At 41.1% G+C, this 19,054-nt stretch overlaps 1 protein-coding gene and 1 non-coding gene across 8 annotated transcripts in view; one reads left to right on the top strand and one right to left on the bottom strand.

Annotated features, from left to right (window-relative positions):
- Bicd1 (BICD cargo adaptor 1) overlaps positions 1-19,054 on the top strand; it is a 226,762-nt gene that overhangs the window by 2,468 nt on the left and 205,240 nt on the right. The window lies entirely within an intron of this gene.
- LOC123456441 lies at positions 6,410-6,513 on the bottom strand. Its single transcript, XR_006634540.1, has one exon. It is a non-coding gene; the product is annotated as a U6 spliceosomal RNA (small nuclear RNA).

The following is a 19,054-nucleotide window of genomic DNA, read 5'->3' as shown; positions in this document are numbered from 1 at the left end:
GCTTAGCGGTTAAGGCACTTGCCTGTAAAGCCCAAGGACCCAGGTTTGATTCCCCAGGATCCATGTAAGCCAGATGCACAAGGGGGCGCACACATCTGGATTTCATTTGCAGCAGCTGGAGGCCCTGGTATACCCATTCTCTCTCCCTTTCTCTACCTGCCTATTTCTCTCAAATAAATAAATAAAAATAAAATTAAAAAAAGAATACAATGTAGTCATTATAGTCACCATGTTATAGAATAAAATTTAAAGAATTTATTCTTTTTCTCTAACTGTAGTAATGTATCTTTTAACAAACATCTTCCCTTCAAGCAATCAATTTCCCGGGTAACTACCATTCTTTTTCTCTATTTGCAAGAGACTAATTTTTTTTTTTTTTTGGTTCTTTGTATGATGCAATCATGAGATATTTGTCTTTCTGTGCTTGGCTTATTCCACTTAATAAAATGAACCAAAGTCTTTAACATAAATCTTAGCATATAGGTGGTATGCAATAAATATTTTATGAAAGAATCAATTTGTACTGGAAGTTACACTTTTATTAAGTATTCAGTAGTAAATATTGCTTACTGTCAGAGAAAAAGTAATAAAATTAGGAAGTGAAGAAATGATCATCTATTTTAAGTTTCACTGCTAGTAATGAGAAAAATAACATATGTTTTGTAGGAATATTATAATGGTTTCCTAATATAGAATAATACAAATATCACTAGTACTTTATTATTATTAGTTTTTTCAAGGTAGGGTGTCACTCTAGTCTAGGCTGACCTGGAACTCATTCTGTAGTTTCAGGCTGTCTTCTAACTCAGTGATCCTCCTACCTCTGCCTCCCAAGTGCTAGGATTAAAGGTGTGCACTACCATGTCCAGCTCCAGCTGTATTTTTTAAATAAAAATTTAAAGCAGTTTTAAAGCAGGAGATTAACAAAAATTTATCAAGATTATTTTTGCCAAATGATACTTTTTTTGTTTGTTTGGTTTTTGAGGTAGGGTCTTGCTTGAGCCCAAGCTGACCTGGAATTCACTATGTAGTCTCAGGGTAGCCTCAAATTCACAGTGATCCTCCTACCTCTGCCTCCTGAGTGCTGGGATTAAAGGCATGAGCCACCACGCCCAGCCTGATACTGTTTTAAAATATGTATTTTAAGTTACTTTTAGCATAAAGAAAGTTCCAAATCAAAACTCCTAATAATACCCTCTCACCCCCCAAAAAGCCAAGGAGCCGGGCGTGGATCCTTAGGAGCACTTGGGAGGCAGAGGTAGGAGGATCACCAAGAGTTTGAGGCCACCTTGAGACTACATAGTGAATTCCAGGCCAGCCTGGGATACAGTAAACCTTACCTTGAAAAACACAACAACAACAACAAAATCCTAATTAAACTGGCGTATACAGGTATATAAAAATGTATGTTAGGATAATAAAATTATTATATTTTATTATTTGATACTGAGATCTGTTATTTTTTTTCCAAGGTGGGGTTTTCATTTATTTATTTTTATTCTTTTTTGGGTGGGGTAGGTTTCAAGGTAGGGCTTCACTTTAGCCCAAGCTGACTTGGAATTCATTATGTAGTCTCAGGCTGGTGATCTGCCTACTTCTGCCTCCTAAGTGCTGGGATTAAAGGTGTGTACCACCATGCCCATTTATTTTTGTTCTTTTTTTTTTTCTCCCAATTTTTTGGTTTATTTTTATTTATTTATTTGAGTGACAGAGCAGACAGAGAAAGAAGCAGATAGATAGAGAGAGAATGGACACGCCAGGGCCTCTAGCTACTGCAAATGAACTCCAGGCACATGCGCCACCTTGTGCATCTGGCTTATGTGAGTCCTGGAGAATGGAGCCTTGGACCAGGGTTCTTAGGTTTCACAGGCAAGTGCTTAACTACTAAGCCATCTCTCCAGCCCCCCACCCCCCACCCCGCTTTTTTTTTTTTTTTCCAGGTAAGGTCTCTGGCTCTAGCCCAGGCTGATTTGGAATTCACTATGTAGTCTCAGAGTGGCCCCAAACTCATGGTGATCTTCCTACCTCTGCCTCCTGATTGCAGGCATTAAAGGCGTGCACCATCATGCCTGGCTCTATTTTTGTTCTTCAATCATGAATATAGTATATTTTAGTTGAGGTTATTACTTAAATGAACAGAATCACTTTCAAGTAAACACAAAATAAGTGTGCAAACTGAGGTATTCCAATTATGTTGTTATATAGAAGTCTTTTTGTAAAACTTTTTTGTGGGGGGAAGGGAAGAATCTATAAAAGTAAAGTTTAATTTTAAAAATTATATATATAAAACAACTTCAGATGCATGATAAGCAATCCCACTTGGTCTTTTACATGTCAAGTTCCACTGGATTCCAGACAAGCTGAAGATGCACCCACAGTGGGCAGAGTCATTCCTCCTTTACAGGTTAACATCAGCTTCTGTCCAGACTTGGACAGTGTGACGAGCACAGCTGGCATGCCCCGAGGTTCAGAAGGCCAGTTTCTTCATCAGCATGTGAAACATTTTTTTTTTTAATTTTTATTAACATTTTCCATGATTATAAAATATATCCCATGGTAATTCCCTCCCTCCCCACCCCCACACTTTCCCGTTTGAAATTCCATTCTCAATCATATTACCTCCCCATTACAAACATTGTAATTACATATATACAATATCAACCTATTAAGTATCCTCCTCCCTTCCTTTCTCCACCCTTTATGTCTCCTTTTCAACTTACTGGCCTCTGCTACTAAGTATTTTCATTCTCACGCAGAAGCCCAGTCATCTGTAGCTAGGATCCCCATATGAGAGAGAACATGTGGCGCTTGGCTTTTTGGGCCTGGGTTACCTGACTTAGTATAATACTTTCCAGGTCCATCCATTTTTCTGCAAATTTCATAACTTCATTTTTCTTTACCGCTGAGTAGAACTCCATTGTATAAATGTACCACATCTTCATTATCCACTCATCTGTTGAGGGACATCTAGGCTGGTTCCATTTCCCAGCTATTATAAATTGAGCAGCAATAAACATGGTTGAGCATGTACTTCTAAGGAAATGAGATGAGTCCTTTGGATATATGCCTAGGAGTGCTATAGCTGGGTCATATGGTAGATCAATCTCTAGCTGCTTTAGGAACCTCCACACTGTTTTCCACAATGGCTGGACCAGATTGCATTCCCACCAGCAGTGCAGAAGGGTTCCTTTTTTTCCACATCCCCGCCAACATTTATGATCATTTGTTTTCATGATGGTGGCCAATCTGACAGGAGTGAGATGGAATCTCAATGTAGTTTTAATCTGCATTTCCCTGATGACTAGTGACGTAGAACATTTTTTTAGGTGCTTATATGCCATTCGTATTTCTTCCTTTGAGAACTCTCTATTTAGCTCCTTAGCCCATTTTTTGATTGGCTTGTTTGATTCCTTATTAGTTAACTTTTTGAGTTCTTTGTATATCCTAGATATTAATCCTCTATCAGATACATAGCTGGCGAAGATTTTTTCCCATTCTGTAGGTTGCCTCTTTGCTTTTTTCACTGTGTCCTTTGCGGTGCAAAATCTTTGTAATTTCATTAGGTCCCAGTGGTTAATCTGTGGTTTTATTGCCTGAGCAATTGGGGTTGTATTCAGAAAGTCTTTGCCAAGACCAATATGTTGAAGGGTTTCCCCTACTTTTTCCTCTAGCAGGTGAAACATTTTTTAATGCCCTGAGTTTTCAAAAAGTTTTGTTCATTATCAGGAAAATATAAAATTATACATTATAGAAACATAGAAAATAATATTAATGCATTATAACTATAAAAGCTACTAAAGATATATTTGGGCTATTTCTAGGTTCTTTGAACAAATATGGTTCCTTAAAATATCTAGAGTGGGGATTTGTACAGAAAATCATGGCATTAAGTTCAAGTGAGGCATTGGTTTTTAATTTAGTAGCAGAGCTAGGTGCTAGTATGATAGTAATGCAGGAGAGCAGTTTTGCCTGGAGATGTGCAAAATCAATGAGTTTAATAATTTTTTTTCTCAATATTTCTTCCCTTAAGCCGGGCGTGGTGGCGCACGCCTTTAATCCCAGCACTTGGGAGGCAGAGGTAGGAGGATCACCATGAGTTCGAGGCCACCCTGAGACTACAGAGTTAATTCCAGGTCAGCCTGGACCAGAGTGAGACCCTACCTTGAAAAACCAAAAAAAAAAAAAAAAAAAAAAAAAAAATTTCTTCCCTTAGCCCAGTTGCTTTTTGGACTTGCCCAGTATTGTTGAGGGCTTTGCTATAAGTGTGTTCACAAAGAAACACACTTGAAATCATAAAGGATCTGAAAAAACTAACTTCTGATGTAATGGTAATATTCTCTTCACTATACTGTGGACAGCTAGGCAAAGCATCATGTACACTCAAATGCCTGACCATGGCTTTATGGTTTCACAAATAATGCTCACTCTTCAGTGGCTGAAATGCACACCTGCCCACTTACGCTCAGGGCCTGGCTGTATGCTTCTGTGTGCAAATCAACACTGTGGGTCTTTTTTGGGGGGCAGAGGCAGGCATGGTCTCACTGTAGCCCAGGCTGACCATTCACTATGTAGTCTCATGGTGACCTCAAACTCACAGCAATCTATCTTTGCTTCACAATTGCTGGGATTAAAGGCGCGTGCCACCATACTATGTGTCTTTTATCCACATCCAAATGGCATTTTGAAGAATTCATGGCTCTAAAATTATCTGAAAACTAAAAATAGGGCTAGAGAGATGGCTTAGGAGTTAAGGTGCTTACCTGCGAAGCCTTAGAACCCAGGTTTGATTCTCCAGAGCCCATGTAAGCTGGATGCACATGGTGGTGCATGTATCTGGGGTTCATTTGCAGTGGTTGGAGCCCCTGGTACACCTAATCTCCCTAGCGCTCTCATAAATAAATACATAAACTAAAAATATACATCCTTAGGAATATACTGTTTTAAATCTAAAAGTTTTATTTTACTTAAAAGTGGCTGAACCCAGCACTTGGGAGGCAAAGTTAGGAGGATTGAATGACTTTGAGGCCACCCTGAGGCTACATTGTGACTTCTAGGCTAGCCTGGGCTCAAACGAGGCCCTACTTTGAAAAAAAATAAGAGAAGAAAAATAAATGACTGAAATTGGGGGCTGGAGCAATGGCTTATCAGTTAAAGGTGCTAGCCTGCAAAACCTGATGGTCTGGGTTCCGTTCCCCGGTATCCACTGAAAGCCAGATGCACAAAGTGGCACATACATATGGAGTTAGTTTGTAGCCTCAGGAGGCACTGGGGTGTCCATCCAGTCCCTGTCTCTTTCTCTCTTAAACAAATAAGTAAAATTATTGAAATTTAAAACACTCAGTTTAAAAAATCATTTTGAGAGGAATGATTCAGCACTACTGTATTTTAGAAAACACATCCTGTGACAGCCTCTTAAGGTTTTTGCAGCTAGGTTACCCTAGATAGTGCACTAAGAGTCTTTAACTCATTTTCTGGTTCATTTGCTCAAGTCTGACACCAAGAATAGCCACCATCTGCTAAAGAATGACATTCTGGGCACTAACTTTTCTTCTTGGAACAACTTTTATACTTTTTCAGGTCTGTCATTACATCATTACACAAGTAAACATTTAAGTAAACATTTAGGACCTGATTAGAGTAATTAAATTACCTGGATTTTTTTTTGTTAAATTTAGAAAGACTGCCAGGCATGGTGGTACACACCTTTAATCCCAGCACTTGGGAGGCAGAGGTAGGAGGATGGTAGTGAGTTTGAGGCCACCCTGAGACTACATAGTGAATCCCAGGTCAGCCTGAGCTAGAGTGAGACCCTACGTCAAAAAACAAAGCAAAACAAACAAACAAAATTTAGAAAGACTTAGGTTCTTATCTACAAATTCTAAGTCACAAAATCATATGAAAAATTCCCAGATTTCTGTTTTGAAGAGAGATTTAAGACTTAATTCAGTATCCTATGTTATTACTTTAACTTTCCTCATTTAAAAGAAGAAATGCTTAAATTAATTATGACCTTTTCTATCAAATTAATTTAAACATCTAAGATATGGCATGATACCTTGGAAACTATTTACTAGCAAAGCAACCTCAACAATCACTTTTTTTTTTTTTTTTGGTTTTTCGAGGTAGGGTCTTACTCTAACCCAGCCTGACCTGGAATTTTCTGTGGTCTCAGGGTGGCCTCAAACTCATGATCTTCTTACCTCAGCCTCTCAGAGAGACGGGAAAATACAGAGAGAAGGGCACATTAGGGCCTTTGGTGCTGCAAGTGAACTTTGGACTCATGTGCCACCTTGTTCATCTGGCTTGCATGGGCCCTAAGGAATCGAGTCTGGGTTCTTTGGCTTTGCAGGCACATGCCTTAAACGGTAAGCCATCTATCTCTCCATTTCAAGAATTTCTTTTTCTCTTTTTGAATATGGAGCACTTCACAAATTTGCATGTCATCCTTGTGCAGGGGCCATGCTAATCTCTGTATCGTTCCAATTTTAGTATATGTGCTGCTGAAGTGAGCACAAGAATTTCTTGAGTATGAGTGTTATGTCTGATCATTCCCTAAATAAGTACTTGGTGCATCCTAAATTTGAAAATTTATTGTTATTTGCATGTTGAAATATGTGATAATCTCATAAAATAATAGCTTTGAAGGGGAGAAGTCATGAAAGGATGGAAAGTCTTTAGTATTAAATAGTTTATTTATTATATTAAAAGAGAAGATATGTGAAGTCAAGTGCAAGAGATGAAATTGGGAAAGGGTAGTGGCCACAACTTATCTTGGGGATGAGGAATTACTGAAAGGAAAGGAAGTAGTAAATGAGCTTGCTGTGTTACATCTTATTTAATCTTCAGAATAATTAGAAGCATATTGCTCATTTTTACAAGAAAACAATAAAGCATTGGATTTTATGCAAGGCTCCATTTAAGATTGGATGCTTTGCATAATTGTCTCAATACTTATAGGATCCAAGGCAACTACTACTCACATTGAGTCTTACATAGGTTAAAGACCCTTCTTAGGTCTACAAAACTATTTTCAAAAGAAGCCCATGTTCTTTTCTGAATCATTCTGTCTGAGAGGATGAAATCTCTTGGCCAGAACCACATGTGTAATTAGAAGATTATGGTAGTGGTCACAGAGAGTGGTTTGGGGCAGTACAGTGGGAAGGGAGTGTCTGCAAGGATGGCAAAGAGGTATATATTTAAGGAGGAACATATAAGGAGGCATATATTCAGGAGGAACAAAACATTGATGGGAATGAGTACAGCAAGGAAATAGAGAATCTTCTCAGGTTGATGGAAGGTGGTTCCATTTACAAAGGAAGGCTCTGTGAGGAGGAGACGTTCTATAGGGTAAACTTGATACCCAAGTTTTATTTATGTTTTCTTTGGAGAAGGGCCTTAGTTGTATGAACAATTCAGTTACTCAACCTGTAATAATTTATGCAATTTGTTATCATTTTATTCAAACCGAATTTCTTATCTTTTTTTGCTTGTGTGTTTATTTGTTTATTTGTGTTTTTTTTTTTTTTTTTTTTTTTTTGTTTTTCAAGGTAGGGTTTCACTCTGGCCCAGACTGACCTGGAATTCACTATGGAGTCTCAGGGTGGCCTCCAACTCATGGCGATCCTCCTACCTCTGCCTCCCGATTGTTGGGATTAAAGGCGTGCGCCACCACGCCCGGCTGTGTGTTTGTTTTTTGAGGTAGGGTCTTGCTCTAGCCCAGGCTGACCTGGAATTCAGTATGTAGTCTCAGGTGGCCTCGAATTCACTGCATTTCTCCTACCTTTGCCTTCCAAGTGCTGGGATTAAATGAGTGTGCCACCACACCCAGCTTGTTTCATATATATATAAAACAAGTCCAATGGACTGGCCTTTTTTTTTTTTTTTTTTTTTTTTAATGAGAGAGAACAAGAATGAGAGCAAGACGAGAACTGGCATGACAGGGCCCCCAGCCACTGTAACAGAACTCTAGATTCATGTGACATCTTTTTTTATAAAAAATTTTTTTAAATTAACTTTATTTCAGAAAGTGGGGGGAGGGAGAGAATGGACACACCAGGGCCTTCAGCTACTGCAAACGAACTCCAAATGCATGTACCACCTTATGCTTCTGGCCTATGTGGGTCCTGGGGAATTGAAACTGGGTCCTTTGGCTTCACAGGCAAATGCCTTAACCACTAAACCATGTTTCCAGCCCTCATGCGACATCTTGTGCTCATATGTGACCTTGTACACTTGCATCACCTTGTGCATCTGGCTTACACATGGGACCTGGAGAGTTGAACGTGGGTTCTTAGGCTTCGTAGGCAAGCACCTTAGTCACTATCCCATCTCTCTGGTCCTTTTTAATGTATTTATTTACTTTTTGAAATAGAGTCTTGCTCTAGACTTGGAATTCATTCTGTAGACTCAGAGTGGCCTTGAACTCATGCCGATCCTCCTACCTTTTCCTCCCAAGTGCTAGGATTATAGAATATGGGACATATTAACAGTTTAGTAGTATTTTCACCAATTAGTTAGGTTGTATTTTTTTTTTTTATTTTTGTTTTTGTTTTTCGAGGTAGGTTGTCACTGTAGCTCAGGCTTACCTAGAATTCACTCTCTGTTCTCAAGATGGCCTCAAACTCAGCAATCCTCCTATCTCTGCCTCCCAAGTGCTGGGATTAAAGGTGTGCGCCACCACGCCCAGCTTCTTTAATACTTTTAATTTAAGGAGTTTTCCTCTTTGTAAGAGTTTGATTGCTCTTTAAGAGTTATAATTGCAAGTCTTTAGATAAAAGCATATTCAATTTAGTAACTTGACTTTTGTAGATCTTCTGCTTCTATTGTTGATACTTTGGTAAGTAGTCTGTTTCACTTTTAAAATGTGTGTGTGTTGGGGGTAGGATCGGGGGGCTGCTGGAGAGATGGCTTAATGGTTAAGGGGTATGCCTGTGAAGCCTAAGGACCCAGGTTTGACTACCCAGAATCCATTAAGTCAGGTGCACAAGGTAACATGTGCATAAGTTCATGCATCTGGAGTTCGATTGCAGTGGCTAGAGGCCCTGGTGTGCCAATTCTCTCTCATATTTAAAAAAAAAATGTGTGTGTATTCTGTATGCTAGTGCACATGTGTACACTTGAGTGTAGAGGCCAGAGGACAACCATAAGTGGAACACTGCCCACTTTAATTAATTCAGTTAATTTCTGTATTAAGAAAAACAGGGTCATAACATTATGCTGCAACCTGGCAATTTGTTTAATAACTATTCACTTTTAAAATGCATTTGTGACAGGTGTACATTTTAAAGGCAGTGATATCTCAAGTGCGAAGAAAATGGGGCTGACTAGAAAAGACTGATTGAGTGGCTCAGGCCTTGATACCTTAGGAATTAAGTGAAAAGGAAAAAGTGCAGATGGGTATGGAAGAAACTGATGGAATTTTTTTGGCCCTACAGCACACCTGTGTGGTGATACCAAGGGATGGATGATTTTGTAGGTGAATTAGCAGTGATTTTACCTCCTTGTCTTGTTGGCTAATGATGGAAATCTGTGCATCAGCATAATGCCTGGCTGTTTTCCACAGCTAAGCAGGAGCCATTTCTGCAGTGTGACCACATCCTGTCCATTTTGGGTCTTGGTGAGAAGCCAGAATGATGCAGGCTATTGGGCATGCTACATTACCCCATGTTTGCCCTCTGACAGCTGAATTTTGAGGTGCTCAATAAGGATAATACAAGCACCTCAGGTCTTGTAAAGTATCTCACAGGGCATGGGAAGAAGAGAGTAGAAAGCAGGAAGTGTCAGCAAAAGTGTTTTACCCATTACAATGGAATCTAATTACTTGGTCTATAAAATCCAAGTGATATTCACCAGCATTAAACTTTTGAGCTACTGGGTTTTAAAGCTACCTCACTTGCTTATTTATCTGACTTTTACTTTTCAAATCCATTCTGTCTTTTCTAAAATACAAAATAATCTTGCTTAATTGGAGTAATTTTCACTTGGCCTTCCTGGATCTTCCCTCAGCTCTTGTTTTATTATTTTCTTTTTGTCCATTTTAGTTCTGGTCGTTTGGTTCTAGCCATTACAGCCCACATTCTTTCCCTGTACAGGTTTGTTTTTTTCCATACCAGTACACAGTCCTGTGAACACCTGCCCCATGCACATTTCCCTCTAGGTTTAGTTTCCTTTTCAATCTTTCCTGTTTTGTTATAGAATTGATTCACTGAGTTCTTTTCATTGACATATCTGTACTTGGCTTGACAGAACAGGATAGAGCTCTTTGGGTCAATGGGGGTAACATTTTAGATCAAAATAAAGAGGAAGTGTCTTTGAGGAGTACTGATTTCCCTATCACCAGAGAAATGCTGGGAATAATGTCTGGTGGAGTCATGTTTGAAAAGGGTTTATATATGTTGTTCTCTAAGGTTTCCTGTCTACTATGGATTTCTTTAATTTTTTACTTATTTATTTGTAAGCAGAGAGAGAGAAGAGAGACAGAAAGAATGGGCACTCCAAGGCCTCCAGCCACTGCAAATGAATTCCAAATACATCCTCCACTTTGTGCATCTGGCACATGGGTGCTGGGGAATTGAACCCGGGTCATTAGACTTTGCCAGGCAAGCACCTTAATTGCTGAACCATCTCTCCAGCCCAAGTTTCTTTGATTTTTATCATTCTGGATGTTCTAGTAATTTCATAAGTTTTTAAAAATGTATTTGATTTCGAGGCAGGGTCTTACTTTAGTGGAACTCACTCTGTAGCCCAGGCTGGCCTCAAACTCACAGTGACTCACCTACTTTAGCCTTTAGGTGTGATCATTAGACCCAGTTTTTTTTTTTTTTTTTTTTTTTTTTTTAGGCTAATAACTCTCAGTCCTCTTTCCTCTACCACCAGAATTCTGGAATTTTAGGTGTGTCCACCACACTCAGTTAAGTTTTTGTTGTTATTTTATTTTGTTTTTTAAACTCTTTTTTTTTTTTTTTTTTTAAATTTTGAGGTAGGATCTCACTCTGGTCCAGGCTGACCTGGAATTCACTATGTAGTCTCAGAGTGGCCTCGAACTCTTGGAGATCCTCCTACCTCTGCCTCCCAAGTGCTAGGATTAAAGGCGTGTGCCACGATGCCCGGCTGTTTTTTAAACTTAAAAAAAAAAGTTTTATTTTCCTTTACTTACTTGAGAGAGAAATAGGCAGGGAAAGAGAGAGAGAGAGAGAATGGGTGCGCCAGGGCCTCCAGCCACTGCAAACAAACTCCAGATGGGAATTGCACCTGGGTCCTTTGGCTTTGCAGGCAAGCTTCTTAAACACTAAGCCATTTCTTCAGCCCTTAAAACTTTTTTTTTTTTTTTTTTTTGAGATAGGGTCTCACTCTAGCCCAGGCTGACTTGGAATTCACTGTGTTGGCTCAGGCTGGCCTCAAACTCACAGTGCTCACCAAAGCCAAAGGACCCAGGTTTGATTCCCCAGGACCCACATAAGCCAGATGTACAAGGGGGCCCATGCATCTGGAGTTAATTTGCAGTGGCTGGAGGCCTGGTGTGAACGTTCTATCTCCTTTCTCTCTCTCTCTGCTTGCAAATAAATAAATAAACAAATAAAAGTTTTTTAAAAACAGAGAGATTGGAATCAAACCACTTGTTAAAAAAAAAAAAAAGAGCCGGGTGTGGTGGCGCACGCCTTTAATCCCAGCACTCGGGAGGCAGAGGTAGGAGGATTGCCATGAGTTCAAGGTCACCCTAAGATGACAGAGTTAATTCCAGGTCAGCCTGGACCAGAGTGAGACCCTACCTCGAAAAACCAAAAAAAAAAAAAAAGCCATTAGTCTGACTAGATTAAACCAAGCGACACTGTGCTCATTTGTCTGTTTCTTTGTACCCAGACTGGCACAGGAGAGGGAACAGGTTTGTTAGGGCCTTTTGCTGCTGCAAACAAACTCCAGATACATGCACTACTTTGTGCATCAGGGTTTTCAAGCAAGTGCCTTTAACTGCTGAACCATCTCTCCAGTCCCTGTGTCTTTAAAATTTTTTTTTTAAATATTTTATTTTTATTATACTTGAGAGAGACATAGGTAGAGAGAGGGAGAGAGAGAGAGAGAGCCTTAAGCCACTGCAAGCTCCAGACGCATGTGCCTTCTTGTGCATCATTTGGCATATGTGGGTCCTGGGGAATCGAACCTGGGTTCTTTAGTTTTGCAGGCAACTGCTTTAATTGCAAAGCCATCCCTACAGGCCCCTGTGTCTTTCTTATTCTGGATAATATGAGCTATCCAAGAGAGCCTATTTGAGGGTGGTAGAGAGATAGTTTTAACATTTATTATTGATTCTGTTTTATAGTTAATGTTCTAGAATACTGGAATCCATGCATTTGTATATGTAGTATTTTGAGCTCTATGTTAAGCATTTTCCTGTGCATAAAAAATGAGCTCTTTAAAGTTACTGTTGAAGGCAGCAGAGAGAAATAAATGTGACTAAAGACATTTAAAAAATTAACACAGCCAGGCATGGTGGTGCATTCCCAGCATTCAAGAGGGTGAGGTAGGAGTGTCACCTGAGTCCAAGGCCAGCCTGGGACTACAGAGTGAGTTTCAGATCAGTCTGGGTGAGAGAGAGAGAGAGAGAGAGAGAGAGAGAGAGGGAGGGAGGGAGGGAGGGAGGGAGGGAGGGAGGGGGAGAGACACAGACAGATAGACTGACACACACACACACACACACAGACACAATGCATTAAAAAAAAATAGGGCTGGGGGGATGGCATAACAGTTAAGGTGCTTGCCTGCAAAGCCAAAGGACCCAGGTTCACTTCCCCAGGACCCACATTAGCCAGATGCACAAGGTGGCGCATGTGTCTGGAGTTTGTTTGCAGTGGCTGGAGGCCTTGGTGTGCCCATTCTCTCTCCCTCTTTCTCTGTCAAATAAATAAATAAGTAAAAACAAATTAAAATAAGAAAGTTGTGTGTGTGTGTATACGTGCTCTAGCACTCCTGTAGAGGTTAGAGGACAGCTTTAAGTGTCTGGGCTCCACCTTCTTTGAGACAGGGTCTTTTGCTGATGTAGACTGCAAATGAGTGTCACACTAGCTGGCCAGAATGCTCTGCTCCTCCTGGCTGCACCTCCATGGCTGTAAGCATGTTTGGGATCACAGTGCATATGCCACTTTGCACCTGGCTTTACACGGGTGTTGGGTAATTGATCCTGGGTCAGCAGACTTTGCAAGTATGCATCATTAACTACTGAGCCATTTTTTTCCAGCTAATAATGACATTTTTACTGTGGAAAGATCATGAAGCTTTTGTATTTCAGCAAGTTCTATTTGAATTCCTTTAGTAACTGTTTGATCTTGGGCTAATATTTCAATCTCTGTTAATCTATACCATCCATAAATGGAGGAAGATAATAACTACAGGCGGTATTTAAACAAAAAGCATCCATGTAAAGTTTTTAATACAGTGCATCCTGACTTGTATGCACCCATAAATGAAGAATGTAATGGTAAAAATAATGATCAAGTAATAAAAATAACTGTTTGATGGGATACTAAAGTGGAGGGACTCAAGCCTACTTAAAGAAAGCTGAGAAAACTTCCTTTGAAGTAGCTTTGCAGAGTGAGCAAGGATTTTCTAGGGAGAGGAGAGGAGCAGAGTCATTCAGGAATAGAAAATAGCCTGCAAAGGAAGGGAGTCTAGGGAGCTTGCTGCTTGTCAGCATCTGCTGCTGCAATAAGCTGAGGATGAAATGGGGTAAGGTGGGAGGTGAGCCAGGAGAGATGGGTGGGGCCCAATGGCAGAGGCCTGGTCAGCCAGTCCCTGCCAGCTAAGGCCTCACATGATAGCTGGCTATGGCTAAGTTGGCCACACCATGTCTCTGTCAGTGACAGCCAGGCCTGGTGACACTGTGGGAGGACCTCTAACAAGTTGCTACTCTATTCCCCTTAGCCTCAGGAGCTCAAAGTGAGCTAGAAAGTGGAAGCCTCAGCTCACTCTGGAAGTTTATCTTTGTGCCTTTTTTTTCTTTTCCCAAGGTGGAGTCTCGCCCTAGCCCAGGGTGACCTGGAATTCACTGTGTATTCTCAGGCTTGTCTCGAACTCATAGCGATCCTCATATCTCTGCCTCCGGAGGGCTGGAATTAAAGGTGTGCGCCACAATGCCAAGCCCCTTTTTCTTTTTTTTATTTATTTTTTTATTTATTTATTTGAGAGCGACAGACACAGAGAGAAAGACAGAGGGAGAGTGAGAGAATGGGCGCGCCAGGGCTTCCAGCCTCTGCAAACGAACTCCAGACGTGTGCGCCCCCTTGTGCATCTGGCTAACGTGGGACCTGGGGAACCGAGCCTCCAACCGGGGTCCTTAGGCTTCACAGGCAAGCGCTTAACCGCTAAGCCATCTCTTCAGCCCCCCTTTTTCTTTTTGATGTGTGTGTTGTAGTCAGGTTTGCATTGTTTGTAGAAATCACCCAACCAAGAGCAGCTTCTGGGAAAGAGAGGCTTATTTTGGCTTACAGGCTCAAGGGGAAGCTCCACAATGGCAGGGGAAAATGATGGCATGAGCAGAGGGTGGACACCACCCCATGGCCAACAAGGGGGAACTGGCTATAACATCCCCAACAATACACCGCCTCTAGGAGGCTTTAATTTCCAATTGTCATCAGCTGGGGAACCTAGCATTCAGAATACCTAAGTTTATGGGGGACACCTGAATCAAACCACCACATTCCGCCCATGGTCCCTATAAACTGATAGCCATACATGATGTAAAATACAATGCATTCAGTCCAACTTTAAAAGTCCTCATCGTGTTTATCAATTCTGATGATGTTCAAACATCCCAATAGTCCAAGATCTTTTAACTGAACCATAATAAAACAAAACAAAACAAAACAAAACAAACCCCCCCCCCCGCCCAAAAACCCATAATGGCACAGAATAAACATTCACACTGCAAAAGATGGCATTGGGCTTAGCAAAGAAACAGTCAGCCAATACAAGATTTAAAACAACCAGGGCAGACATCAAACTCTGTACCTTCAAGTCCAACAACTAACCGGTGACAAATCTCCAAGTCTGGTAGTTCTAACCAGCAACAAGTCTCTGGAGTTCCAATTCCACCCCTCCAGCTAAGGCTACTCATGGTCATGGAAAACTTCATCTGGGGCCAGAAGCTTTCCTTGGCAGCCATCTCGTGGTCCCAGCATCTCCACTGGGTCTCCACTGCAATCCACGGTTCATCCTCACGGCCCCATAGGTTCTCCATGCAGGCATCCAGCAAACCTGCTTCACACTGCCCATGGCCATTTCCAAAACACAAAACTGCATTGCAAACTCAATGACCCTCTTTTTCCTGCATGTCTTATACTTCACAATACCAGGTAGGGTGACAGTTTGCTAATCCAGAGGGGAATAAAGCAGACTGAAGAACAGGACACTCCTTGAACACTTAGGCCCCTTCAAAAGAGTACATTCTTCAGCTGACCCAATCTCAATGGTTGTAATCTCTCAATTTTCAGATGAGTGGGCAGCAGTTTAGGCCCACATATTTCATTTTTTCTGTGCCATATCCCTCTGCTCATACCAGTTCATTTCTACACAAAGCAACCCTGCACAGCTTCTCAGCACCCAGGAATAACTGCAAGCTTCCCACACAAACTGCCTCTAGTCCAGTCCAGGCAAAGCTGTTTCTCATCCTCATAAGCCAAATCTCATAGTCCATAGTTCTTACTGCATTCAGGTCTTTCGATGCTGAACAGAATAGTCCATCAAGCTTTGTTTACAGCACTGCAAGGCATTTCTTAGACCAAGGTTTTAAATCCTTCCACATTCCTCTTGAAAATTAGCTCCAAAAGGCCAAAGCCACACAGTCAGGTGTCTAGCAGCAATCCCACTCCTTGGTACCACTTTACTGTTGCAGTCGGATTCCAATTGCTGTAGAAATCACCCAACCAAGAGCAGCTTGTGGGGAAAAGAGATTTATTTTGGTTTACAGACTCAAGGGGAAGCTCCATGATGGCAGGGGAAAACGATGGCATGAGCAGAGGGTGGACATCACCCCTTGGCCAACATAAGGTGGACAATAGCAACAGGAACATGTGCTAAACGCTGGCAAGGGGAAACTGGCTATAACACCCATAAGCCCACACCCAACAATACACTGCCTCCAGGAGGTGTTAATTCCCAAATCTCCATCAGCTGGGAACCTAGCATTCAGAACACCTCAGTTTATGGGGGGCACCTGAATCAAACCAGCACAGTGTGTGTTTATGTATTTGAGTGCAGGCGTGTGCATGGTACAGCAGGTCAGCCTGAGCTAGTGTGAAACCTACCTTAAAAAAAAAACAAAATGACAAGAAAAAAAAAATGGGGTGGATACATGCACAAAGCGGTACATGTGTCTGGAGATCATTTGCAGTGGCTGGAGGCCCTGGTGTGCCCATTTTCTCTCTCTCTCAAATAAGTAAGTGAAGTATTTTTTTTGTTTATTTTATTTATTTATTTGAGAGTGACAGACAGAAAGAGAAAGAGGCAGAGAGAGAATAGGTGCATCAGGGTCTCTAGCCAGTACAAACGAACTCCAGATGCATGCACCACCTTGTTCATCTAGCTTACATGGTTACTGGGGAATCAAGCCTCGAACCTGGGTCCTTAGGCTTCACAAGCAAGTGCTTAACTGCTAAGCCATCTCTGCAGCCCCAAATGAAATATTTTTTTTAATTTTTATTTTATTTTTTATTTGAGAGCGACAGACACAGAGAGAAAGACAGATAGAGGGAGAGAGAGAGAAAGGGCGCGCCAGGGCTTCCAGCCACTGCAAACGAACTCCAGATGCGTGCGCCCCCTTGTGCATCTGGCTAACGTGGGACCTGGGGAACCGAGCCTTGAACCGGGGTCCTTAGGCTTCACAGGCAAGTGCTTAACCGCTAAGCCATCTCTCCAGCCCTGAAATATGTTTTTTTTTAAATGGACTGGAGAATAGCTCAGTAGAACACTTCCCTAATATGTGAGAGGCTCTGGGTTTGGTCCCCAGTATGAGAAAAAAAAAGTTATGTTGCATTAATTTTTAGTTTTTCTTGGTCTTGAAAATATGTTGGTGAGCATACTTGACAAACTCTCTATTTGGGTGGCTTTAGGAGTTCTTTTGAAAGTGAATTGGCTACCTTGTTTGTACCTTTCATGTCTTTAGAGGTATGACCACATGAACCAAGAAATTTCACCTTTACTGAAATTGATTAAAGACTGTGCTATCAAAAAAGGTCTTTCAGGGCCCGGCCATGGTGGTGCACACCTTTAATCCCCGCACTCAGGTTGCAGAGGTAGGACAATAGCCACCCTGAGATTACATAGTGAATTCCAGGTCAGCCTGTGCTAGAGCAAGACCCTCCCTTGGAACCCTTCAGAAAAAAAAAAAAAAAAAATTCCTTCTGGAGAATGACTTAGTCATTAAGGTGGTTGCCTGCCAAGCCTAAGGATCCAGGTTCGATTTCCCAGTACCCACGTAAGTCAGATGCATAAGGTGGTACATCCATCTGGAGTTCGTTTGCTGCAGCTAGAGGCCTCTTTCTCTCAAATAAATAAATAGAATATTTTTAAAAAGCTCTTTCAAATGTTTAAAAAGAATTGTATGGTGACTTAGGACAGTTTGAATTTAGCATTACTCCTCTGTGCTAGGTAAAAGTTATGTAACGTAAAACCAACTCCTGTGGCTGGGAGTGTAGCTCAGTGGCACAGCGCTTGCCTAGACTATTATGAAGCTCTGGGTTCTATTCTTAACATGGCAAAACTCAAATCAAATTGGAACAAAACAAAGAAAACCAAAACAGCTCCAGTGTAAATGGAAACTTGGCATAGGAAAGAGCAACCAGAGAGGATGGTGAAACGACACTGACATTAAGGAATAAAAAAAAAAAATTCCCAATGTTAAGACAAAAATTATTGTATTTGTTCATTTCACATACTATTACTGAACACTGTATCCTAGGCGTTTTTGAATGCTGTAAGTACAAATTTCCTGCCCTTGGGAATTGACATATTACTGAGGAGAAAAGTAACAAAAAAATAAGCAAATTCATAATTTTGCACAGGATTTGGTAAAAAGAAAACAAAGCATGGCTAGGGAATACTAAGCCTAGGCAGAGAGTTGATGAAAGGAGTGATACTATAAATGAGGGTCAGGCATGACCTTTCTGAGGAGATGACATTTAAGATGACATGTTGTAGACATTCCCTTTCTTTCCCGGGGTGAGGGAGGCAGAACCAAGAACCTCAAAAGACACCCGTGCAGCTGCCGTGCAGGGGCAGATGTGGGAGAAGACCATAGTGAAGTGGATAGCAACTATGGCCTTGAGCCCTGGTAAGAAATCTGGGTGTTAAGAACAGAAAAAAAAAAAAATCTGGGTTTTTGTAATAGTCACCAGAGTGATGTAATTTGATAAATGTTCTAAAAAGGTGACTTTGGCAGCTGGGTGTGGTGCCACATGCCTTTAATCCCAAGGTTGGAGGGTCACTGTGAATTTGAGGCTCTACTGAGACTACAGAGTGAATTCCAGGTCAGCCTGAGCTACAGTGCGACCCTACCTCAAAAAACCATAAAACAAAACAAAATATACCAAAACACAAAATAAAAGAACAACAACAGCCGGGCGTGGTGGCGCATGCCTTTAATCCCAGCACTTGGGAGGCAGAGGTAGGAGGATCGCCAAGAGTTCGAGGCCACCCTGAGACTACATAGTGAATTCCAGGTCAGCCTGAGCCAGAGTGAGACCCTACCTCGAAAAACCAAAAAAAAAAAAAAAAAAAAAAAAAAGAACAACAACAGAATAGTAAAAGGAAAGACTACTTTAGTGAGTCTTGGAGATCATGGAAGTGAGCCAAAGTGGGAGGCTTTTGAAATAGTTCAGGTAAGAGATGATAGTAGCTTGGACAGGGGGATAATGTCCTTCAGTGTAAAAATGGTCTGTTTCAGGTTGGTTGGAGAATATGCAAAACAGAAATCTTTTTTTTTTTTTTTTTTCGGTTTGCGACATGTTGACTTCTTTTTTTTTCTCAATTTTTTTAAACATTTTCCATGATTATAAAATGTATCCCA

Source organism: Jaculus jaculus, chromosome 22 (assembly GCF_020740685.1).
Source record: "Jaculus jaculus isolate mJacJac1 chromosome 22, mJacJac1.mat.Y.cur, whole genome shotgun sequence".
Taxonomy (NCBI): Eukaryota; Metazoa; Chordata; class Mammalia; order Rodentia; family Dipodidae; genus Jaculus; species Jaculus jaculus.
This window is presented reverse-complemented; position numbering and strand designations above follow the sequence as displayed.